The sequence below is a fragment of the Antedon mediterranea genome, chromosome 7, assembly GCF_964355755.1.
Source record: "Antedon mediterranea chromosome 7, ecAntMedi1.1, whole genome shotgun sequence".
NCBI lineage: Eukaryota > Metazoa > Echinodermata > Crinoidea > Comatulida > Antedonidae > Antedon > Antedon mediterranea.
Genome location: NC_092676.1, coordinates 21916895 through 21944506, shown reverse-complemented (window position 1 = coordinate 21944506; position 27612 = coordinate 21916895). Strand labels below are relative to the sequence as shown.

The following is a 27612-nucleotide window of genomic DNA, read 5'->3' as shown; positions in this document are numbered from 1 at the left end:
CTCGTACTCGCAGCAAGTGTTTGCTTCACGTTCCTTGTGGTCGTGTTGAATGCACAAAACGAGGTATCTTTCAGCGGTTACCTATGGCAAGCCTCAGCTGTCTGAAGTATTCAAAATATTATATTATTATATCATTTTTTTATTATATTATATATTGTATTGTAATGAATTATACGTTTTGCATTATATTACTTGGTTTTAGCATTATATTATATATATTTCTAATATATTATGTAAAAAATGTAACAAATTATTGACTTTTTGTATTATATTATTTGGTTTTAGCATTATATTATGAACATTTAATATTATATTATTAATAAAATACATTATATTATAATATAATTGTATTATATTAAACGCATTTACTTTACTTTATAACATACAACATTATTATATTATACGGATTCGTTAGTTATATTATTATTTTGTATGATGTTTATTATACGTCACGGCTTATTTCAGTTCTTCTAACTCTTTCTCTCCCTCCCCCTGTTCACTTAGCAATCAGCGGCCGGCAGAATCTGAATTGTGTGACTGTTGAAGAATAACTACGTACTAGGCCTAGCCTAGGGGTTGGCCTACTAGGGGATCTAGACAAGTGACCAAGGATCACCGGACAGCTACAACTAATACTACAATACAATAATACTACTACAATAACTACTACTACAACTAATACCTAGGCCTAGCTAGTGAGTAGTAGGTAGCTACTACTAGGCTCTAGGGCGTATGTATGATGTTAACTACTAGGGCCTAGGCTAGACCTAGAGGCCTACTAGTACTAGGCTAGGCCTAGACTTAAGTTGTAGTAGGCTAGGGCCGGGCCTGCTGCCTTAGGCTAGGCTACTACTACTACTACTACTAGGCAGCCCATGATGGGTACGAGTAAGCCAAAATTTTGGATATATGTAAACCAAAATTTGGGTACGAGCGTGTTGGCATGGCATGCATGGGTACGGGTTGACCTGTATCCTTCTAGCTAATCGTACTATGCCTAGGCCTCAAGTAAGTCTACGCTACCCAGTCCGGCTACAATATGGTCTATTTTGTTTTATAGCTTTATTGATAGCTGGGTTCAAATCTGGGTTGGGACGGCTTTTTCTCATTCTAAAACAGATTTCCTTATCATAATAAAATAATATATGAATTTATTTGTAATATTGTAATGTATACATAATATAAGTAATTGCCATTGTCTTTATTACTATTAATTATATATTATACGGTTACCCCTTAATTATACTATAGTATAATTTCCTTGTTATATTTTACAATATTTTCTTCCTAATTCTACAATTTTGTCTTTCACAGCACAAATTTATCATACTGAATCATCACACACCAAGTCTCATAAATCTCTACTGTATTTGTCCAAGCTACTCCAGCTACATGGTATTGCCTTGAGGCTAAACTACACGGTATACTGGCACTACCATCATTCCTGGCTCGTCAACCTGTACCACATAAGCACAGTTTCAGTTTCAGTTTATTTACCATTTCAATTTCTGAACATAAGAGATGAACAACTTATATGGATGGATAACCGTAAGAGCGAAGCTCGTTTACCGGTCACCCGTTAGTGCAGTGACATTACAGACAACATAAAGACAGGACAAAGGTGCAATACTTAACAAGGCATGTGAACACTTGTGTTTGCAACCCCTTGGATAAAATAATATATTTATATAAAGAAGAAAGTTAGATATTATAATATTTCTTTTTGATCATACAATGATAATTTTTAAATTACTTCTTAAGAAGTCATACTACTGATTCAAAATAGTGACTTACACCCTGTGGTCAAGGCTTTATTTGCTCTTATGCTTATTTCCTCCAACATACAGAGTACATAGGACTTTTTTTATTCATAACTGTTGAATTGTTTCCCAATACATAGTACCTATTGGTATTATATCTAAAAATACAAAGGCGGCTAACACAGATAGTTCCATATATACAGTACTCTTTTATAGATAGATGTATCTCTCCAAACTACTCCCAACTACCTAATCTAATAATAGTACTATTAGCATACTACTATACACTTTGTAGACAAGAAATAAGTTGTATACACCTACAGGACTTATGGTAGTACAGTCGATCGCCCTCTCACTGGCCCGGTCAACATAATCTATACCTAGATTATTACAGTAATTAAAGTACATGATTACAGAGTTTTTTTTTTTTTTTTCAGAAATCAAAGTTATGTGTATAGAAAGCAGTACTCGTATTAAAAACTAAGCAGGTTGCAGGTCTTGAATGCAAACTGGCAGGATATTTTGAATATTTTTTGTTGTTGAAATGATGGAATCCTAACTTCAATTTCCACGAACTGGAGACGAAGACATATTGTGACCCTTTTATTTAAATTTATTTGAATAGACCTCCATGTAAAGTCATTAAAGGCTACATGATTGTTTTCTAGTTTAATATGTGATAGTAGGAAATAATTGTGTATAATGAGGACTATGAATCTGATATTTACTTGCATTCTTATCTTTTTAAAATATTATTTATAATGCCGGTAATGAGTTTAAAATTTAATTATATTGACTATTTTTGATAATCATCATGTCCTTATAAATTCATTTATACTTTTTTTGTGTAATATAGTTCATATTTTATGTATTAAATAAATTGGTAAGGCCCTATACCGTTATTATTTAAGGAAAGTTTATATACACTATTATTTTATTCCTACCAATATTAGTATTAATTGTTTATGTAAATATTTTGTCTAATTGCCTTGATTTTTGTATAGGCCAATGGCATCAATGTTTTTCTCAAAGCAAATTAGCCTAATAATGCCAAATTTAGACACATGATTCATTGATTTTTGATATTCTGTACTTGTGTATGCATTACTAAAATAGTAGTTAATATATTTCATTTATAATGTATGTATAAACATATATTCATATTTTTTTTAACATTTTTAAATTTAAAAATTATTACAATACCTATCTACCTTTCTGATATTGTTACTATTATATAATATTCTTTGAGGCAGCAATAAAAAAAAAATTAGAACAATTAATTTGATTTATACTGTACTATGTTAGTTCAGGAGATGAAGTGTGTGTGGGCAGAAACTAGTGTGTTGGAGGTTGGTGGTGTGAGGTGTATAGTTGTCACTTTAAGACCTAAATTAGATGTTTTCTGAAGAAAAGAAGTAAGCGGATACGCTTTCAAACAACTCCAAGAAGATTCACACAAAAATAATTACTTTCCAATAAAATAGTATAACAGTGTATATTACAGTACATTGAATAAACTCGAGCGGAATAATAACGCACATAAAAAACATTCATTTTCTTGTCGAAAAGTGCCCTCTCTAGTTTTCTATTAATTTATTAATAATTATTATCAATTAATGAGTAATATAAACATATTTTTAAAATTTAATGCTGGAAACTGTATCTACTCCTAACAAAGTTTCATATCTCCAAATTTCATCAACGTATTCAAACCACTTAAATAAATTACATTTAACATTACAAATTCAGGTTTTGGATATAATTTTGCTTAAAAACATATACAAAAACATCGATAAAAAATACTTTTCGTATTCAAAAACATTTGATACTTGGTATAAATGTTCAATATAGGTTGCTCCATCCATATTGCAAACAAAAAATAACTATCAAGCCATATCACTGATTTTTTAAATTTACGTTTTTACAAAATGTACACTTATGAAAGACCATACAATTCCAACTCATTTTTTTCAAGCTAATAACTATTTTGAAAAAACAATCAACAAAAAACGTTCATGAATGCAATTTTTTTCTGTGAATAGAGCAACCTATAGTGAACATTTATACCAAGTATCAAGTGTTTTTGAATACGAAAAGTATTTTTTATCGATGTTTTTTGTATATGTTTTTAAGCAAAATTCTATCCAAAACCCGAATTTTTATGTCAAATGTGATATTTAATATTGAAGTGCTTTGAATACGTTGATGAAATTTGGAGATATGAAACTTTGTTAGGAGTAGAACCAGCTTCCAGCATTGAATGTTAAAAATATGTTCATATTACTCATTAATTAATAATAATTATTAATAAATTATTGGAAAACTAGAGAGGGCACTTTTCGAAAAGAAAATGAATGTTTTTTTATGTGCGTTATTATTCCGCTCGAGTTTATTCAATGTACTGTAATATACACTGTTATACTACTTTATTGGAAAGTAATTATTTTTGTGTGAATCTTCTTGGAGTTGTTTGAAAGCGTATGCGCTTACTTCTTTTCTTCAGAAAACATCTAATTTAGGTCTTAAAGTGACAACTATACACCTCACACCACCAACCTCCAACACACTAGTTTCTGCCCACACACACTTCATCTCCTGAACTAACATAGTACAGTATAAATCAAATTAATTGTTCTAATTTTTTTTTTATTGCTGCCTCAAAGAATATTATATAATAGTAACAATATCAGAAAGGTAGATAGGTATTGTAATAATTTTTAAATTTAAAAATGTTAAAAAAAATATGAATATATGTTTATACATACATTATAAATGAAATATATTAACTACTATTTTAGTAATGCATACACAAGTACAGAATATCAGAAATCAATGAATCATGTGTCTAAATGTGGCATTATTAGGCTAATTTGCTTTGAGAAAAACATTGATGCCATTGGCCTATACAAAAAATCAAGGCAATTAGACAAAATATTTACATAAACAATTAATACTAATATTGGTAGGCATAAAATAATAGTGTATATAAACTTTCCTTAAATAGTAACAGTATAGGGCCCTACCAATTTACTTAATACATAATATATGAACTATATTACACAAAAGAAATATAAATGAATTTATAAGGACATGATGATTATCAAAAATAGTCAATATAATTAAATTTTAAACTCATTACCGGCATTATAAATAATAATTTAAAAAGATGGGAATGCAAGTAAATATCAGATTCATAGTCCTCATTATACACAATGATTTTCTACTATCAACAATCATGTAGCCTTTAATGAGTTTACATGGAGGTCTATTCAAATAAATTTAAATAAAAGGGTTCGTGGAAATTGAAGTTAGGATTCCATCATTTCAACAACAAAAAATATTCAAAATATCCTGCCAGTTTGCGTTCAAGACCTGCAACCTGCTTAGTTTTTAATACGAGTACTGCTTTCTATACACATAACTTTGATTTCTGCAAAAAAAAAAAACTCTGTAATAATGTACTTTAATTACTGTAATAATCTAGGTATAGATTATGTTGACCGGGCCAGTGAGAGGGCGATCGACTGTACTACCATAAGTCCTCTAGGTGTATACAACTTATTTCTTGTCTACAAAGTGTATAGTAGTATGCTAATAGTACTATTATTAGATTAGGTAGTTGGGAGTAGTTTGGAGAGATACATTTATTTATAAAAGAGTACTGTATATATGGAACTATCTGTGTTAGCCGCCTTTGTATTTTTAGATATAATACCAATAGGTACTATGTATTGGGAAACAATTCAACAGTTATGAATAAAAAAAGTCCTATGTACTCTGTATGTTGGAGGAAATAAGCATAAGAGAAAAGAAAGCCTTGACCACAGGGTGTAAGTCACTATTTTGAATCAGTAGTATGACTTCTTAAGAAGTAATTTAAAAATTATCATTGTATGATCAAAAAGAAATATTATAATATCTAACTTTCTCCATTATATAAATATATTATTTTATCCAAGGGGTTGCAAACACGAATGTTCACATGTCTTGTTAAGTATTGCACCTTTGTCCTGTCTTTGTGTTGTCTGTAATGTCACTGCACTAACGGGTGACCGGTAAACGAGCTTCGCTCTTACGGTTATCCATCCATATAAGTTGTTCATCTCTTATGTTCAGAAATTTAAATGGTAAATAAACTGAAACTGAAACTGTGCTTATGTGGTACAGGTTGACGAGCCAGGAATGATGGTAGTGCCAGTATACCGTGTAGTTTAGCCTCAAGGCAATACCATGTAGCTGGAGTAGCTTGGACAAATACAGTAGAGATTTATGAGACTTGGTGTGTGATGATTCAATATGATAAATTTGTGCTGTGAAAGACAAAATTGTAGAATTAGGAAGAAAATATTGTAAAATATAACAAGGAAATTATACTATAGTATAATTAAGGGGTAACCGTATAATACATAATTAATAGTAATAAAGGCAATGGCAATTACTTATATTATGTATACATTACAATATTACAAATAAATTATATATTATTTTATTATAAGGAAATCTGTTTTAGAATGAGAGAAAGCCGTCCCAACCCAGATTTGAACCCAGCTATCAATAAAGCTATAAAACAAAATAGACCATATTGTAGCCGGACTGGGTAGCGTAGACTTACTTGAGGCCTAGGCATAGTACGATTAGCTAGAAGGATACAGGTCAACCCGTACCCATGCCATGCCAACACGCTCGTACCCAAATTTTGGTTTACATATATCCAAAATTTTGGCTTACTCGTACCCATCATGGGCTGCCTAGTAGTAGTAGTAGTAGCCTAGCCTAGCCTAAGGCAGCAGGCCCGGCCCTAGCCTACTACAACTTAAGTCTAGGCCTAGCCTAGTACTAGTAGGCCTCTAGGCCTAGCCTAGGCCCTACCTAGTAGTAGTTAAGGATTCCCGTAGTTAACATGGGAATCCGTTAACATCATACATACGCCCAGAGCCTAGTAGTAGCTACCTACTACTCACTAGCTAGGCCTAGGTAGTAGCAGTAGTAGTTATTGTAGTAGTATTATTGTATTGTAGTATTAGTTGTAGCTGTCCGGTGATCCTTGGTCCTTGTCTAGATCCCCTAGTTGGTCTAGGCTAGGCCTAGTACGTAGTTATTCTTCAACAGTCACACAATTCCGATTCTGCCGGCCACTGATTGCTAGTGAACAGGGGGAGGGAGAGAAAGAGTTAGAAGAACTGAAATAAGCCGTGACGTATAATAAACATCATACAAAATAATAGTATAACTAACGAATCCGTATAATATAATAATGTTGTATGTTATAAAGTAAAGTAAATGCGTTTAATATAATACAATTATATTATAATATAATGTATTTTATTAATAATATAATATTAAATGTTCATAATATAATGCTAAAACCAAATAATATAATACAAAACGTCAATAATTTGTTACATTTTTCACATAATATATTAGAAATAGATATAATATAATGCTAAAACCAAGTAATATAATCCAAAACGTATAATTCATTACAATACAATATATAATATAATAAAAAAATGATATAATAATATAATATTTTGAATACTTCAGACAGCTGAGGCTTGCCATAGAATTCGTTTCTCTACAATATCGATTGGTAGTTTGTAAAGGTAGTAAAGGCAGCAGTAGGACACTGACTTTTTTTTATTTCGTGTAAACTTTATTTGAGGAAAACTAATTGATCTTATTTTTTTTTTTTTATTCTTAAGATCTTTTCACTGTATGATAATATCAAATGAAAACATTCTGTTTGCTGCTGCACTTCATCTGAGGTTCAAAGGGAAAGGCATGCCAATTAACATTGGCATTGTGCACAGATGGCTATATATTGTGTGGTACCCGCTTTGACAAAAATGCAAATGATTTTGAACGCCATGCAAATGATACCTTTTTACGAAAAACAGAAATGTAAACTACTAAAAATAAAATAGATTCAGAATTTCTATCCAACGAAACAAAACAAAGATGTGACATGACAACAGTTTATTTCACCTTTGTTCACGGACTATTAGTTATTTTGATTTTAAATTAAATAACTCGGAAACTTGACATTGAAGTTAAGTGTAATCCAGTACCGTACGGTACTTATTTAGTATTAAGATAATAAATAATATACTATAAAACATATAAATGGACAATAACAAAGTAGAATGAAAATCAAACAAACATTTGAATAAATTGTAAAACCAATAAGAAAAACCGTATTTATCTTAATACGAAGGAGTATGGCAAGCCTCAGCTGTCTGAAGTATTCAAAATATTATATTATTATATCATTTTTTTATTATATTATATATTGTATTGTAATGAATTATACGTTTTGGATTATATTACTTGGTTTTAGCATTATATTATATCTATTTCTAATATATTATGTGAAAAATGTAACAAATTATTGACGTTTTGTATTATATTATTTGGTTTTAGCATTATATTATGAACATTTAATATTATATTATTAATAAAATACATTATATTATAATATAATTGTATTATATTAAACGCATTTACTTTACTTTATAACATACAACATTATTATATTATACGGATTCGTTAGTTATACTATTATTTTGTATGATGTTTATTATACGTCACGGCTTATTTCAGTTCTTCTAACTCTTTCTCTCCCTCCCCCTGTTCACTAGCAATCAGTGGCCGGCAGAATCGGAATTGTGTGACTGTTGAAGAATAACTACGTACTAGGCCTAGCCTAGACCAACTAGGGGATCTAGACAAGGACCAAGGATCACCGGACAGCTACAACTAATACTACAATACAATAATACTACTACAATAACTACTACTGCTACTACCTAGGCCTAGCTAGTGAGTAGTAGGTAGCTACTACTAGGCTCTGGGCGTATGTATGATGTTAACGGATTCCCATGTTAACTACTACTAGGTAGGGCCTAGGCTAGGCCTAGAGGCCTACTAGTACTAGGCTAGGCCTAGACTTAAGTTGTAGTAGGCTAGGGCCGGGCCTGCTGCCTTAGGCTAGGCTAGGCTACTACTACTACTACTAGGCAGCCCATGATGGGTACGAGTAAGCCAAAATTTTGGATATATGTAAACCAAAATTTGGGTACGAGCGTGTTGGCATGGCATGGGTACGGGTTGACCTGTATCCTTCTAGCTAATCGTACTATGCCTAGGCCTCAAGTAAGTCTACGCTACCCAGTCCGGCTACAATATGGTCTATTTTGTTTAATTATAGCTTTATTGATAGCTGGGTTCAAATCTGGGTTGGGACGGCTTTTTCTCATTCTAAAACAGATTTCCTTATAATAAAATAATATATAATTTATTTGTAATATTGTAATGTATACATAATATAAGTAATTGCCATTGCCTTTATTACTATTAATTATGTATTATACGGTTACCCCTTAATTATACTATAGTATAATTTCCTTGTTATATTTTACAATATTTTCTTCCTAATTCTACAATTTTGTCTTTCACAGCACAAATTTATCATACTGAATCATCACACACCAAGTCTCATAAATCTCTACTGTATTTGTCCAAGCTACTCCAGCTACATTGTATTGCCTTGAGGCTAAACTACACGGTATACTGGCACTACCATCATTCCTGTCTCGTCAACCTGTACCACATAAGCACAGTTTCAGTTTCAGTTTATTTACCATTTAAATTTCTGAACATAAGAGATGAACAACTTATATGGATGGATAACCGTAAGAGCGAAGCTCGTTTACCGGTCACCCGTTAGTGCAGTGACATTACAGACAACACAAAGACAGGACAAAGGTGCAATACTTAACAAGACATGTGAACATTCGTGTTTGCAATCCCTTGGATAAAATAATATATTTATATAATGGAGAAAGTTAGATATTATAATATTTCTTTTTGATCATACAATGATAATTTTTAAATTACTTCTTAAGAAGTCATACTACTGATTCAAAACTACTCCCAACTACCTAATCTAATAATAGTACTATTAGCATACTACTATACACTTTGTAGACAAGAAATAAGTTGTATACACCTAGAGGACTTATGGTAGTACAGTCGATCGCCCTCTCACTGGCCCGGTCAACATAATCTATACCTAGATTATTACAGTAATTAAAGTACATTATTACAGAGTTTTTTTTTTTTTGCAGAAATCAAAGTTATGTGTATAGAAAGCAGTACTCGTATTAAAAACTAAGCAGGTTGCAGGTCTTGAACGCAAACTGGCAGGATATTTTGAATATTTTTGTTGTTGAAATGATGGAATCCTAACTTCAATTTCCACGAACCCTTTTATTTAAATTTATTTGAATAGACCTCCATGTAAACTCATTAAAGGCTACATGATTGTTGATAGTAGAAAATCATTGTGTATAATGAGGACTATGAATCTGATATTTACTTGCATTCTCATCTTTTTAAATTATTATTTATAATGCCGGTAATGAGTTTAAAATTTAATTATATTGACTATTTTTGATAATCATCATGTCCTTATAAATTCATTTATATTTCTTTTGTGTAATATAGTTCATATATTATGTATTAAGTAAATTGGTAAGGCCCTATACTGTTACTATTTAAGGAAAGTTTATATACACTATTATTTTATGCCTACCAATATTAGTATTAATTGTTTATGTAAATATTTTGTCTAATTGCCTTGATTTTTTGTATAGGCCAATGGCATCAATGTTTTTCTCAAAGCAAATTAGCCTAATAATGCCACATTTAGACACATGATTCATTGATTTCTGATATTCTGTACTTGTGTATGCATTACTAAAATAGTAGTTAATATATTTCATTTATAATGTATGTATAAACATATATTCATATTTTTTTAAACATTTTTAAATTTAAATATGATTACAATACCTATCTACCTTTCTGATATTGTTACTATTATATAATATTCTTTGAGGCAGCAATAAAAAAAAATTAGAACAATTAATTTGAGTTATACTGTACTATGTTAGTTCAGGAGATAAAGTGTGTGTGTGGGCAGAAACTAGTGTGTTGGAGGTTGGTGGTGTGAGGTGTATAGTTGTCACTTTAAGACCTAAATTAGATGTTTTCTGAAGAAAAGAAGTAAGCGGATACGCTTTCAAACAACTCCAAGAAGATTCACACAAAAATAATTACTTTCCAATTAAGTAGTATAACAGTGTATATTACAGTACATTGAATAAACTCGAGCGGAATAATAACGCACATAAAAAAACATTCATATTCTTTTCGAAAAGTGCCCTCTCTAGTTTTCTATTAATTTATTAATAATTATTATTAATTAATGAGTAATATGAACATATTTTTAATATTCAATGCTGGAAGCTGGTTCTACTCCTAACAAAGTTTCATATCTCCAAATTTCATCAACGTATTCAAAGCACTTCAATATTAAATATCACATTTAACATAAAAATTCGGGTTTTGGATAGAATTTTGCTTAAAAACATATACAAAAAACATCGATAAAAAATACTTTTCGTATTCAAAAACATTTGATACTTGGTATAAATGTTCACTATAGGTTGCTCTATTCACAGAAAAAAAAATTGCATTCATGAACGTTTTTTGTTGGTCGTTTTTTCAAAATAGTTATTAGCTTGAAAAAAATGAGTTGGAATTGTATGGTCTTTCATAAGTGTACATTTTGTAAAAACGTAAATTTAAAAAATCAGTGATATGGCTTGATAGTTATTTTTTGTTTGCAATATGGATGGAGCAACCTATATTGAACATTTATACCAAGTATCAAATGTTTTTGAATACGAAAAGTATTTTTTATCGATGTTTTTTGTATATGTTTTTAAGCAAAATTATATCCAAAACCTGAATTTGTAATGTTAAATGTAATTTATTTAAGTGCTTTGAATACGTTGATGAAATTTGGAGATATGAAACTTTGTTAGGAGTAGATACAGTTTCCAGCATTAAATTTTAAAAATATGTTTATATTACTCATTAATTGAAAAATAATTATTAATAAATTAATAGAAAACTAGAGAGGGCACTTTTCGACAAGAAAATGAATGTTTTTTATGTGCGTTATTATTCCGCTCGAGTTTATTCAATGTACTGTAATATACACTGTTATACTATTTTATTGGAAAGTAATTATTTTTGTGTGAATCTTCTTGGAGTTGTTTGAAAGCGTATCCGCTTACTTCTTTTCTTCAGAAAACATCTAATTTAGGTCTTAAAGTGACAACTATACACCTCACACCACCAACCTCCAACACACTAGTTTCTGCCCACACACACTTCATCTCCTGAACTAACATAGTACAGTATAAGTCAAATAAATTTTTTAATTTTTTTTTATTGCTGCCTCAAAAATTATATAATAGTAACAATATCAGAAAGGTAGATAGGTATTGTAATAATTTTTAAATTTAAAAATGTTTAAAAAAAATATGAATATATGTTTATACATACATTATAAATGAAATATATTAACTACTATTTTAGTAATGCATACACAAGTACAGAATATCAGAAATCAATGAATCATGTGTCTAAATGTGGCATTATTAGGCTAATTTGCTTTGAGAAAAACATTGATGCCATTGGCCTATACAAAAATCAAGACAATTAGACAAAATATTTACATAAACAATTAATACTAATATTGGTAGGCATAAAATAATAATGTATATAAACTTTCCTTAAATAATAACAGTATAGGGCCTTACCAATTTATTTAATACATAATATATGAACTATATTACACAAAAAAAGTATAAATGAATTTATAAGGACATGATGATTATCAAAAATAGTCCATATAATTAAATTTTAAACTCATTACCGGCATTATAAATAATATTTTAAAAAGATAAGAATGCAAGTAAATATCAGATTCATAGTCCTCATTATACACAATTATTTCCTACTATCACATATTAAAATATAAAACAATCATGTAGCCTTTAATGACTTTACATGGAGGTCTATTCAATTAAATTTAAATAAAAGGGTCATAATATGTCTTCGTCTCCAGTTCGTGGAAATTGAAGTTAGGATTCCATCATTTCAACAACAAAAAATATTCAAAATATCCTGCCAGTTTGCATTCAAGACCTGCAACCTGCTTAGTTTTTAATACGAGTACTGCTTTCTATACACATAACTTTGATTTCTGCAAAAAAAAAAAAAACTCTGTAATCATGTACTTTAATTACTGTAATAATCTAGGTATAGATTATGTTGACCGGGCCAGTGAGAGGGCGATCGACTGTACTACCATAAGTCCTCTAGTGTATACAACTTATTTCTTGTCTACAAAGTGTATAGTAGTATGCTAATAGTACTATTATTAGATTAGGTAGTTGGGAGTAGTTTGGAGAGATACATTTATTTATAAAAGAGTACTGTATATATGGAACTATCTGTGTTAGCCGCCTTTGTATTTTTAGATATAATACCAATAGGTACTATGTATTGGGAAACAATTCAACAGTTATGAATAAAAAAAGTCCTATGTACTCTGTATGTTGGAGGAAATAAATAAGCATAAGAGCAAATAAAGCCTTGACCACAGGGTGTAAGTCACTATTTTGAATCAGTAGTATGACTTCTTAAGAAGTAATTTAAAAATTATCATTGTATGATCAAAAAGAAATATTATAATATCTAACTTTCTTCTTTATATAAATATATTATTTTATCCAAGGGGTTGCAAACACAAGTGTTCACATGCCTTGTTAAGTATTGCACCTTTGTCCTGTCTTTATGTTGTCTGTAATGTCACTGCACTAACGGGTGACCGGTAAACGAGCTTCGCTCTTACGGTTATCCATCCATATAAGTTGTTCATCTCTTATGTTCAGAAATTGAAATGGTAAATAAACTGAAACTGAAACTGTGCTTATGTGGTACAGGTTGACGAGCCAGGAATGATGGTAGTGCCAGTATACCGTGTAGTTTAGCCTCAAGGCAATACCATGTAGCTGGAGTAGCTTGGACAAATACAGTAGAGATTTATGAGACTTGGTGTGTGATGATTCAGTATGATAAATTTGTGCTGTGAAAGACAAAATTGTAGAATTAGGAAGAAAATATTGTAAAATATAACAAGGAAATTATACTATAGTATAATTAAGGGGTAACCGTATAATATATAATTAATAGTAATAAAGACAATGGCAATTACTTATATTATGTATACATTACAATATTACAAATAAATTCATATATTATTTTATTATGATAAGGAAATCTGTTTTAGAATGAGAAAAAGCCGTCCCAACCCAGATTTGAACCCAGCTATCAATAAAGCTATAAAACAAAATAGACCATATTGTAGCCGGACTGGGTAGCGTAGACTTACTTGAGGCCTAGGCATAGTACGATTAGCTAGAAGGATACAGGTCAACCCGTACCCATGCATGCCATGCCAACACGCTCGTACCCAAATTTTGGTTTACATATATCCAAAATTTTGGCTTACTCGTACCCATCATGGGCTGCCTAGTAGTAGTAGTAGCCTAGCCTAAGGCAGCAGGCCCGGCCCTAGCCTACTACAACTTAAGTCTAGGCCTAGCCTAGTACTAGTAGGCCTCTAGGTCTAGCCTAGGCCCTAGTAGTTAACATCATACATACGCCCTAGAGCCTAGTAGTAGCTACCTACTACTCACTAGCTAGGCCTAGGTAGTAGCAGTAGTAGTTATTGTAGTAGTATTATTGTATTGTAGTATTAGTTGTAGCTGTCCGGTGATCCTAGGCTAGGCCTAGTACGTAGTTATTCTTCAACAGTCACACAATTCAGATTCTGCCGGCCGCTGATTGCTAGTGAACAGGGGGAGGGAGAGAAAGAGTTAGAAGAACTGAAATAAGCCGTGACGTATAATAAAAATCATACAAAATAATAATATAACTAACGAATCCGTATAATATAATAATGTTGTATGTTATAAAGTAAAGTAAATGCGTTTAATATAATACAATTATATTATAATATAATGTATTTTATTAATAATATAATATTAAATGTTCATAATATAATGCTAAAACCAAATAATATAATACAAAAAGTCAATAATTTGTTACATTTTTCACATAATATATTAGAAATAGATATAATATAATGCTAAAACCAAGTAATATAATGCAAAACGTATAATTCATTACAATACAATATATAATATAATAAAAAAATGATATAATAATATAATATTTTGAATACTTCAGACAGCTGAGGCTTGCCATAAAGGAGACTACTTTTGTCATTGTTAAAATGAGTATAGCGATTTAATGAATAGGCAAACTGCCTCAAAATGTGACATGTTTCGAGAAACTATTCTCATCAGAAGAAGAACAGAAAACAACGACTAAAGTACTTATTATACCAATAGGACAGATTGTATGTAAATAAGAAAGTAATTAGCATGAAAAAACAACAAGGAACATTTAAAAACAATTTATTTACATAATTGGAAAATTATGACAATAAACAAAGTAAAATAGAATAGATATTAGTAAAACTGTTTTCAGAATTAAAAAATCTATCCAACGATACCAAACAGTACAGTATTTTGGTGAAATTGCATTTGACCTTTTGACCTTTATTGGTCACGTGATTTGTTTTCTTTCGCAATAACTATGTAACTATGCGTTTATTGATATGGGTGTAATGGAATAAAATAATCAGTATTACATTCCCTTTCCAATGACACAATGGATGACCAAGTTTAGTGTGGAACGTTGGCCATTTTGAAATACAAAATGGCGGCTGAAGGAGTGGTCGAAAAAAATGGCACCTAACTTTTTTGGATTCAGCATCTCAAGAATAACAAAGTTAGCTAAAAAAATCTATTGTGGCACAAATTTCGAGCTGGAAGACATAATAACCCGTACCAAGTACACACATATTCAAAATAATAATTATTATTATTGTATATTATAATAATGAATAAAATTGTTGTGGGTATCAGTGACTGGATCACAATCATACGTAAACTTAAATTATTTGAATGTTTATATTTAATTGTATAATTTATGGATTAGCTACAATGGTCTTACGATTTTTTTAATCAATCTTTCAGACTTCATTTTATTAGATGAGTAGAAATAGATGAAAAATAGGCGTTGAGTCAAACAAATTGCAAAAGTTTGTTTTTTTTGCTGAAATATGCTCAACTATATGTAGATATTATCATATCCTAAATCTACCCTGATCTGCCCAAAATAAATTGTAATTTGCATAAAATCAAAATGGCTGCCATTTTACAACTTTGATCCCAATTATCTCTTAAACCATAAAGAATTTGGTATAAGATTGTATTGAACACAAATATAAACATGACCCCAAAGATTCAGAATAATATATTTGATTTGTCTTTGGGGTCAAGGTCAAAGGTCATTTCAGTTTGACATCTAAATTATGCAAATTATCTCTTAATCCATTAGGTATTTTGAATAAGAATGTATAAGTACAAATATAATAGCACATTTGATTTTTCATCTTACTCTGGGGTCACTGGGTCAAAGGTCACAATATAAAAAAAATTCAAATTATCCTTTAAATCAATTTGCATAGTAGTCTTACTACTACTAAAAACATAGCATATACAGTACAGACATTGCAGCAGATTGATGTCTGCACACTGCGCCCACACCCCTCCCACCTAGAGATTACTAGGTCAATTTTGAAAAAATTGTTTATTTATAAATATTATAACTAATAAATTTACATAGTATCAGTAGGTCATTTACTTTATACCATACAGTATAGCTTATTTTAACATTTACTTTTACATTTAGGCATACCTACTTTAGTAGACCTACGAAGCTTATAACCTTACATTTCTGAAACATTGGTCACAAAAATGTCTAAATAATTCTTGGGTCGGACTCGATCATCAATGGAGTTACTTTTTAAGATGTTTTTGCCATACTCTGGACAATTCTCGCTTCACTGAGAATTCAGTAAAATTACGTCAGAGTAGACCAATAAACTTAGCTTTCTGATAATTAGTAATTTAAATTACCATCTATAATTTTTTTCTAAATCAAATTATCTACAATTAAACTAAGCAATAAGCAACAACAGTTGCAAAGAACTAGTTTTGTTAAAGTATACTTTAGTAAGTATCACAATGACTTACTGTCTTACTGTATTCATTACATTCTCGATTGAACACACTAAAAAAAAGGTGCAAATCTCTACCTAAAAAGGTGCAAACCGATGCAACAATAGCAGCTCCCTTTAAGGTGCACAACTGCACCTTTGACGGAAGGTGCAATTTTGAACCCTGATAAAGGGTGCTATAATGCTCCTTTGGAGTTCACATTTGCACCATATAAGGTGTAATTTTCTACTCTAAAAGATGCAAACGAAATGCAACAATAGCAGTTCCCCAAAGGAGCAAAATTCAACCTCTAAATAAAGGTGCAACTTTACACCCTAATAAAGGGTTCAATAATGCTCTTCTAAGGTTCAAATTTCTGTTAAAAAGGTGCACAAATAAAAATCACTAAAATACAAAAAATATTGATTAAGCTTGGTATAATTTTATTCAACTTTAAAACATTACATTATTCAATTCAACAATTTTTTGATGGCAATTACCAGTCTTTGCACCTTAACTCTTCTCAAACCAACAATAGGCCTATTGCTAAAAGTATCTAATGATGACATCTTTGACAATTTTCTTCTTATTCCCATGTATCTGAAACAGTGTTCTTGATGTCTGGTTCACATTTTCACCTGATTATGTACTTTCCTAAAAAGCATGAAATAGGAAAGGAAACTATTATATTAATATTAACAATATTATGAAAACATCATACAATACATTATTGGCATTGGTTAAAGTCAAATTACCTTGTCAACATGCTTCACATACTTTAAAGTATGTTACTCTCCCTTTCCTCAGCTCGTAGTATAGTAGGCCCTATATCTAGAGTATTACGGTACACGTGGTCACATTTGTTTCTCCTTTTCTGAACATCTTCATTGCTGCTGATCAGAGCAGAGGTGCTCTTTCATGTTTCAACTTATTTTATCCCTCCATGACATCATGTAGGCTGTAACTATTTATAATTAAAAATAATGTGTATAAGACTTAATATAGGCCTAGGGCCTAGCCTATAGTATAGGCCTACTAGGCCTAATAATACCCAGCTACTGTAACTAATATTAATAACTAGGCCCCTAGCCTGCCTAGCTAGCCCTATTATTAATTATACTTTATAGGCCTAGCTGGTTAGGCCTAGGTCTGCTTTTAATTAAGTTTAAGGTCTACCAGCCTAGGCCTAGCTAGCCTAACTAGGCCTAGGCCCTATCTAGTAGGCCCATGCCTATCCTACTAACTAGGCCCAGGTAAGTAGGCTAGGCCTGGTCTAGGACTAGCCCCTGCCCGAGAGTCTACTGTAGGCCAAGTAGGCCTCTAGACTGCCTACTTTAGGCCTAACCTATGCCTAGATAGGCTAGGCCTTCTAGGTAGGAGGCCGCGCCTACCACCTGGACAACCCTTTAGCTAGCCTTATTTATTTATTTAGCTATCATTTTTAAGTTTTAGGCCTAGGGCCTAGGCTAGGCCTGTAAGCAACTAATCTAATAAAAACCACCAAATTACATGCCTATAAAGCTTCGTTACTTACTCTTAACAGCTATCCTACACTGGAGAGGTGTGGGATCCGGGAGCTAGGCTAGGTCTAGTTTTATAGGCCAGATTTTTTTGGCGCAAACTCCTCTCAATATTTAAACTGCATGTTTAACAACCGCGCACGCGCTTAAAAGTATTGTTCAATTCCTGTTTCAAATAAATTTACAACAGATGCCTACATTATGATATTATATATTCTAATAATTTTGTTAAATATGAAAGAAAAGAGTACTCATTCTAGACTTAAGCAAACCAGAGTAAATAACCTCTGAAATTCAATATTTTAAAAATTGTTTACAGACATCTTGCGTGCGCATACGGCACAACAATTGTACAAAAAGGTGCTATTATGCACCTTTTAACTGATGTTAAACCTTATAGGGTGCCCAGTTGAACCTTTGAATTTATCATGTTAAAGGTATAACACTTTAATTTTCAGTTACAAGCCAGCTACTTTCTAATGTACCGTAAGAAACAGATTTTTTCGATTTCCGATAGCTGTCCCCACAAACCTATATTATTATGAATCTTTCTTATTTTTGTTTTAACTTACCACAATAATGTCATTCTAAAAAAATTGTCATAATCATTACCTTTTAAGTTTTTAGAAGCCCTAAGTTAAATATATCAAGAAGCGTTCATTAATCTAATACTATAATAGGTCTTATTTTGTCACATAGTCACCATGACGTACTTGGGCCTTTGTGGTGCAGTTCTGCACCTTTTTATACTTGTCTGCATTTTTCGATATAAAAGGTGCAAAAATAAACCTTTTATGAACTCTGCACCATTTTATGAGAAAAAGGCGCAAATTAGCACTATTTTATATGTTTGCACCCTGTATCGCACCTTTAGTTAAGTATTAATTTAAATACTGTTACTTAATCGTAATATATACTGATACTTTAAAATGTTTGTGTTTAGATACATTTTAACATACACTAAGGGTATTTAAATATGAATACAAACTACACTTGTTTTTAATGGCTTTTTTTTTTAATTTTCATCCATCTCAAACTTAAAAAATTAGGGTGTTACGAAAGATTCTAATTTTTTTTTAATGTATCTTTATATTTGTGTCATTTGAGAGCAGAGGACTCGTTCTTATACTAAAGTAAACTATAGACACTTGTTCTAAAGATTTTTAGTTCACCAGATCTAGGAGTGAGTCCGCGTCTAACCCATGTCGATATTGTTGGCTCATTAGGTACGGTAAACGGCGCACCTGCCTTAACCACCCGGTTATCGTCGACAGATATAAGAACTTTTAGATTAAGTGGAAATTTAAGTTGACGTGACAGTGAATGTATGACGTGTAGTGACCTTGTGATCTGACTTGGTAATCTCTATAGTAGCGCTCATCCGTTTTGCTATTCCACCACCGCGCTGGGCCGGGGATTAGGCCAGGCTAAGTGTGCATAGCTTATGCCTAGCCGAGATCCTTTATTTTCTGAATGAAGGATAGCGTCCTAGTGGTAACACCCATGCCATAACCTGTATTAATCATCGCGAGATTCTGGGCAGTGCAGTGTTATGACGTCCCCGTGGTACGTCTATGTCAGAGAGAGAGAACGTCGAAATGCCACTGATTGAACAAGCACTCACATTTGCCAGTCGACGTATCAGTCGCCTAGTGCATGCGCATATCATAAAAATGACGTAATAGCATGAACATCTAAGAGTCCCTATTATTTACATAGGTTGGTCGTCGGTCGTCGAAAATCGTCGTTTTACAAAGAGGGACGCTCTGCATGAAATAACTATTAAAACCCAACGGAAAGTATTTATTATTATTATTACTTGTATAACGCTTTGCTGACAAATGTGTATTATCAAAAAATGTTCACCATTTCATTTAATTTTGGTATTGAGAACAGAGGCCTGTTTAAAGTTACAATTTACGTTATAAGAAACGTCGCATAAAATCATAAATAGTTATTTTGTGAAGATAAAGAGGGCGCAATTATAAAAAGAGTATTTCCATAATAAGCAATAGAGATATATTTCCGCGATTTTGAAAGTTATTGGTGGAGTGCGTTTATTTTTTTCTTTTACCATAAGATTACATGTTTAGAACTCTGCATTATTATGATAAAAATAAAGTAAAACTCAAATAGACTAGCATCTGTTATGCAATATATTATTGTTTTAAAGTAAAACAATATGATGATTTAATGATTCCATTATTCGTTAGATGCCGTGGTAAACGGATTACGTAACACGTTTAAATTATACTTACAAAAATCGTTAAGTTTAAGTGATCAATCACTATACATGAACCAATCAAATTCCGTTTTAGGCAATGTACTGTACTGTAATTACCAAGTACATAGGGCCTACAACGCATGGTAACTCATTGCGATCAACGTAGGGTGGGCAAGCTAAAGAAGACCCACAAACGCCTACGGCAGGATAAAGCAAGAATCCGTTATGATTTGGTGCAGAACCAAGTCTAACTTCAGGATTTAAATCGACACAAAGGTATTCATGTCCTCCTGGGTGATCATATCTATTACCCATCAGTAAACCTTCGTACTCCTTGGTCCATCCCTGTGGGCACGTACGTTTAGCTGGAATCATCAGACTTGTTGATCGGCCTTGTGCAAGACATACAGCACATAACGGGTCGTTTTGGTTTATGCTTTCCAGGGAAGGTAATCATCATATTGAATCTCAGCACCGTATTCCAGAGACCGCTTAGTCCCACTTGCTATCAATGCGTTGTTATATTCAGGTGTCTCTGGTAAATACAGTGCGTTTGTGCCACCACCACTATGTGAATACTGTCCACCACCAATATATCTTATAAAAAAATTAAATAATTAAAAGAAATGTATCTATTTTATAACACACTACTGCCCACGTAAAACAAAATGTGTTTGTTTCTTAAATTATTTATTTACTTCGATTTAGATAAATTGCATTTAGCCCGTCGTTTGCCTATTTAATTTAATGTCAACAAGCCTGGTTTGACTTTGATCGCAAATACTCTTTAGACTGTCTGTTATGTTCACCTCAACTTTACTACAGTAGCTTACTTCAGACCAAAACGTCGATATATTTTAAACTTTATTTACTTCATTTAAGGAATCATGAATAATATTGTTATAATTTACATGCAAACCTTGAAACAATTACCCACCAGTATAGACGACGTCTGACGTGCCTCTGGGGTGCAGTCACTACATCCCCAATGTGTATACACAACGCTAGCATTTCTTGTTTTACACGTCATAAACTCTCCTTTGCAGTCTTTGAGTGGTTCATACCCTGTAAACAGTGTAATATTATACGTTTCAGAAATGTGCTATATTGTAATTGTAGTATTTTTATAACGTTGTGCTTTGTGTATTTTTATAAAACCACTGTAGTGGTTATGTAAGAGATTAAACATATATAACGATTTATTTAAAGATGTAATGTCCCCCAAAAACATGAACAATAAAGATTAATAAATCAGACTTTGAACAGGCCATTTTGCAGTTTTAATCAAGTTATTTACTTCTGACTTTTTGTTTTGCTTTAAATTACATTTTTTTCCAGGTAAATAATTTTGCTTTTTCCGATCCAAATTTTGGTCAAAGTGAATAACTATTTTGTGCATTAAAATTGCATATTCAGCAAAACATTTTTTACAAATATTTGTTTAGGCAGACAGTATATCTTTAACAACTTATTGTCTTACTACCATCACCCCCGAATATGTTCCATATGTAGTTTTCAACATTGTCGGCTATTTTGGCATCATCATCATCGCCCTTAAAAATAATAACAAGTTTCTAAATGTTTTGAAAACGTATAACCAATTGATGTTGCTTCATGCGTCAAGGACATGCAAATGAAAGACTGAATGACGCCATTACTTTCAGTGGCGAAAATGCAGAGTAGAAACAATCCATCAAGAATTAGTTTTTAGATTGAAACTAGTTTTAAAAAACAGTTTGTGCCTTACCTTAGCTTGATTCAGGAAAATCAAACATAAAAAAAACGTATACTTGAAGAACTTCATTTCGTTATAGTACTCGTGCACTTTAGAGATGATATGAATAGTAACACATTCACATGTTATTTATATACTGTATGTACCGAGTGTTTTTGTTGATTCTCTCAGATGCCTGTTTGAACAAAGGCTTATGAAGTCGTAGTTGCTTTTAACTAATGGTTTTTTGTGTATACATTGCATTAAAACACGGAAGAATATTATTATAATGCCTTTACTGATACTCAACCATGTTTGATAAAAGTGTAAACCTTTCTACGCTTTAAATAAATGCTGACATATGATATATTTCTAAAATAGGAAACAAATAATAATTTAAAATATTTTGAATGTAGATAATCTCAAGACGAACAGCTTAAAAATGCATTTAGTGTGATGTCTCTGCATGGAGCTTCGTTTTGGTTTGACTTTGAATACAATATTTATTTCCAAACACACGGCTATCAAATTCATATTTTGTATTAAATACTAATTAACTAATTATTAGAACGTATAGCGCTTCAATTAGATGTACCATTTCCCAATATGTAACTCCTATCTCCAGCCCACCATCGCCGTAAAAATATAGCATATGGGTGTTATAATAAAGTCACACATTTGTCAAAATATGCATCACATTTACTATGGCAAAATGCCGGTTAACTAACTGAATACAGTACTTAAAATAATTGCATGCAGTTTATTTTCAATTACATTGAACGTGTCTGATGTCGTTGTATACATATACAAAACAACATAACATGTGGAGTAGCGTTGTCTGTGTGTAAAGTAGTATAACATTGGTGGTGTTTTGTACGACAGTGAATTTAACGAATCCGCCCCCCCCCCCCCCCACTAAATCTTTGAACCGAACAATCACTGTGTGACGATAAAGGGGGCGCAATTTGATAACAACCCGTTTCAATAGAGGACGCACTATACAACTGGTTCCAGAGCCATATATAGAGAGAGTTACGGCATTGAATGGATTAGAAGCCGTGTTTGTGTCCAACTACTCTTATGTACCGTATGGAGTTGAGTCTTTTGTTTTGAAAATGTATAACGTTCAAAAGGCTTTAATTATCGAATTTAATATCAAAACAATCAATTTGATTAAAGGTTTTTGTTAAAATAATAAAAAAATTATAAAGTTACTGCGAACATGATTTAAAACAACAAAAATAGCAATTTCGGAACGGCTCTGGTTGAGCGCTCCATGCACGCTCTACGCGTGCGCGTTTAGTTTGTACAGCGATTCTCTAATAGTAATGCATTGTTTTTACATTTTGTTGTTTAAAATCATGTTCGCAGTAACTTTATGATTTCGTTATTATCTTAACAAAAACCTTTAAACAAATTGATTGTTTTGATATTAAATTCGATATTTAAAGCCTTGTGAATGTTATACATTTTTTAAGCAAATGACTCGACTCCATACGCTACATAGGCATAGTTGGACACAAACATGGCCGGCGTGTACACCACGTGACTTTCTAAAATCCGTGAACGCAAAGTCGTAACTCTCTCTATATATGGCTCTGACTGGTTCGGCATTTGCGATCAACAGGCTCGAAGAGAAATAATGCAATTACCGATCTATAAGACTCCATTTAGACTTACGATGTGGAACGGCCTAGGGGTGGCCCTGGGTCGACAATTGATATGTTTAAAAGTCATGGGCAAAACGATGACCAGGCATACTATTATTATTATTATTTTAGGGTTAATGACTTTTGCAAGCAGGGGACCAACAATAGCTTGAAAATGAATTAAATTAATTGTCACAGCCGTTGTTTGTAACGCAAGTGTAAAAGTCCTGGAGTGGACCAAAATATAATTATTATGACCCAAACTTAAATGTAAATGGGATCTTTGTCATGGGTAGAAAGTCGAGTTGTATACATTTTTTTCTACCAACAAAAGTGTTTCAGAACTGTTGCCGTTAGTTTATAAAAAACAAATAAAATACATTAAAGAGACTTAATGTGCCATGAAAATGTAGTTTATTTAAAACAGAAGAAGAAAAACCGACATGTTTAATATTTTCCAGAATTTAAAGATAGTACCATATGAAAATGTCAATAATGGTTTTAAGGAATTAAAGGTTAAATTACAATTGATGTGTATCTTGTTAAACATTGGCAGTTGTTGGTTTAGGGTTAGGGTACTGTATTGTATTTACCATGTGCATACAACACATGTCAGCTCAGCATTGTTAATGTATGGTGGACATGCCAATGAAGACCCACAAACACCTACGGCGGGATAGAGTAAGAGGCCGTTATGGTTTGGTGAAGATCCAGGTCTAACTTCTGGGTTTGAATCTATGCAAATGTATTCATGTCCTCCCTTATGAGCGTAATAATCACCCATTAATAAACCTTCGTACTCCTTGGTCCATCCTTGTGGGCACGTACGTTTAGCTGGAATCATCAGACTTGTTGATCGGCCTTGTGCAAGACACACAGCGCATACTGCATCTTTGTCGTGAAAACCAGCCAAAGGAGAGTAAGTATTAGTTTCAAATTCAGCACCGTATACCAAAGACCGATGAGCCCCACTTGCTATTAACCCGTTGTTATATTCAGGCGACTCTGGTAAACACAGTGGGTTTTTACCACCTCCACTATGTAAATGGCTTCCACCAGCGATATATCCTACAAATAAAATAACGATCGCTTTACATACTGTTTTATTTTGATTTGTCGAGAAAATCATCGGTGCATTGTTGTTGTCAATTGATGTTTTTTTGTATGATACTGCAGACCAATATAATGCGCATTTAAGTGTGACACTCACTATTGTTACAACATTAATTTTCAAAATGTCTACGCCATTTTTCATCTTTAAAGTAATAACATAGAATATACAGTTCTTCAAATTATATTGGACTATATACTGTAATATAAAGAGTTTACTCACCAGTATATATGACGTCAGACGTGTCTGGGGTGCAGTCAGTCCTACCCCAGTGTGTATACACAACGCTAGCATTTCTTGTTTCACAAGTCATAAACTCTCCTTTGCAGTCATTGGGTGGTAGATTCCCTATAAAGAAACCAACAAAGATAATATGCTGGTATAGTACAGCTTAGTTGTAAAGGTGTTTGCAATATCGAATTAAAGAGGTTTAATGTTAGTTTTTCAGACAAAGTCAAAGATAATCCAATTATTGTTTGTGCATACAGTAATATTCATGTTTGGTATCAACTTATTTACTATGCAGCCTCATTAGAAAAGTTCACATTCATTTTGATACGCTTTAACTGTATTTTGTGTCTTTATGTGTAAACTGACTTTGGGGTTGAGTCAACCGGCTCAGCTACAGTGACACAGTTAGAGTTAGGTCACTTAGATTTACCCTTGTCTCCCCAATTTAAGTTTTTTGTTATGTATTATACTGAAATAGACCGAATAAATAATGAAATGAAATAATTATCATTATGTTGGCCTGTTTGTTTGGATCTATAAATTATATTACACTTCTCGCATTTTTATATGATTACATTTCTTATTTTGGGCCTTTAGGTAAGTCAATTTTTGTCTTTTGAGAGATCATTATAAGATATAGACGTTTGGTATTCTATTAACATTGTATAACTAATAACTGTTTGTCTTACCACCATCACCGCCGAATATGTTCCATATGTAATTTTCAACATTGTCGGCAGCATCGTCATCATCCCCCTTCAAAATAATGGAAATGTGTTTAAATTGTATGAATATTAATTGACAACTAAACTACTAAACTAAATAACATATTGATAACACCACACGTCCTAATTTTTTTTCGTGGTCATATATCTGGGTGAGAGGCCATTGAAGCGAATGAGTTCACCTCAAGCAAGACAACACATTTCACAAATTGATTTGCTTTTAACAGTAAAGCATACGTTGCACCCCTCCCAGTTACTATCACCAGTGTACGCACTTGGACAACTAATTATGTACCAAAAGTTGTGCCTTACCTTAGCTTGATTGAGGAAAATCAAACAGAAAACAACCGTATACTTGAAGAACTTCATTTCGTTATAGTACTCGTGCACTTTAGAGATGATATGAATAGTAACACATTCACATGTTGTTTATATACTGTAGGTACCGTATGTTCTGTTGATGTATATCAGATGCCTGTTTGAACAACAAAGGCTTATGAAATTGTTGCTTCTTTTTAACTAATGGTGTTTTGTGTATACATTGCATTAAAAACAATTAGGGGAATTGTTATAACGTTATTACTGACACGTTCAGTTTGTGTACGATGTTTGACGAAAGTTTAAACCTGTTCACGCTTTAATTGTGCTGACATATGATATATTTAAACAATAGGAAAAAAATCTAAAACATTGAATAAAGTAGATAATCTCAAGACGAACTGTAAGAAAATGATACACAGTTAAATACATTTTGTTTCGTGTTAATAATGTACATTGTGTTACTAACTTATGTATTATTTTAAAAACAAAATCATATTTTGTGTACCAACAATTTTTTAATTCACTGTAATTAAATAATGTTATGTTATGTTTAAAAAAATAATTGTATAGTACGCGATCGAATGGGCGATCAGGTAACAGTAATACGGGGTATCGCTGCAACAATTACTCCAAACTATCAGAACGTATAGCGCTTCAAATCGTTATACCATTTCCCATTATGTAACTCCTATCCGTCCCCCGCCCTTAAAAATATAGTACATGAATATGTTATTATAAAGTGTTTATTTTTTTGTCAAAATATGCAACAAATTTATTATGCCGAATTGCCGTTAACTAACTGAATACAGTACTTAAATTGCGTGCAGACGTTCAAATCACGTTGAACGTGTTTGCTGCCGTTGCGTAAAGTACAATGTGCAAAATAAAATAAGATATCGTTTTTTCGTTCACCTTGTCGTGTGTATCATTGTAAAAATTAATAGCATTGGTCGTGTTTTGTACGATATTAAGTTAAACGCCCTCACAAAATCTATGAACGGAACAATCACCGTGTGACGATAAAGAGGGCGCAATTAATAAAATGGAAGCGATAATTATGAAGTACTATACAACTTGTTGACATTTGCGATCGACAGTCACGAAGATGAATGCAATTGCCGAATGTTGCAGAAACATTCCCAGATCTATAAGACCCTAATTAGACTTACGATTTGGGCTAAGGCTGTATAAATACACAATGAAATCCTGGGCAGAACGATGACCAGGATTTAAACATCTCGGTATCTCAGGAGCGACGTTTACACGCAGTGAACCATAATCAACGGCTTGACAATTAAATTAAGTGA

General features: G+C 32.1%; 1 protein-coding gene and 1 long non-coding RNA gene across 2 annotated transcripts in view; one reads left to right on the top strand and one right to left on the bottom strand.

Moving 5' to 3' along the window:
- Positions 1–27612, top strand: part of LOC140054557 (amine sulfotransferase-like) — a 78351-nt gene that overhangs the window by 36937 nt on the left and 13802 nt on the right. The window lies entirely within an intron of this gene.
- On the bottom strand, positions 17399–18440 carry LOC140055164 (uncharacterized). The gene is made up of 3 exons (XR_011846636.1): positions 18345–18440; positions 17566–17774; positions 17399–17464 (listed from the first exon to the last, which is right to left on the bottom strand). It is a non-coding gene; the product is annotated as an uncharacterized lncRNA (long non-coding RNA).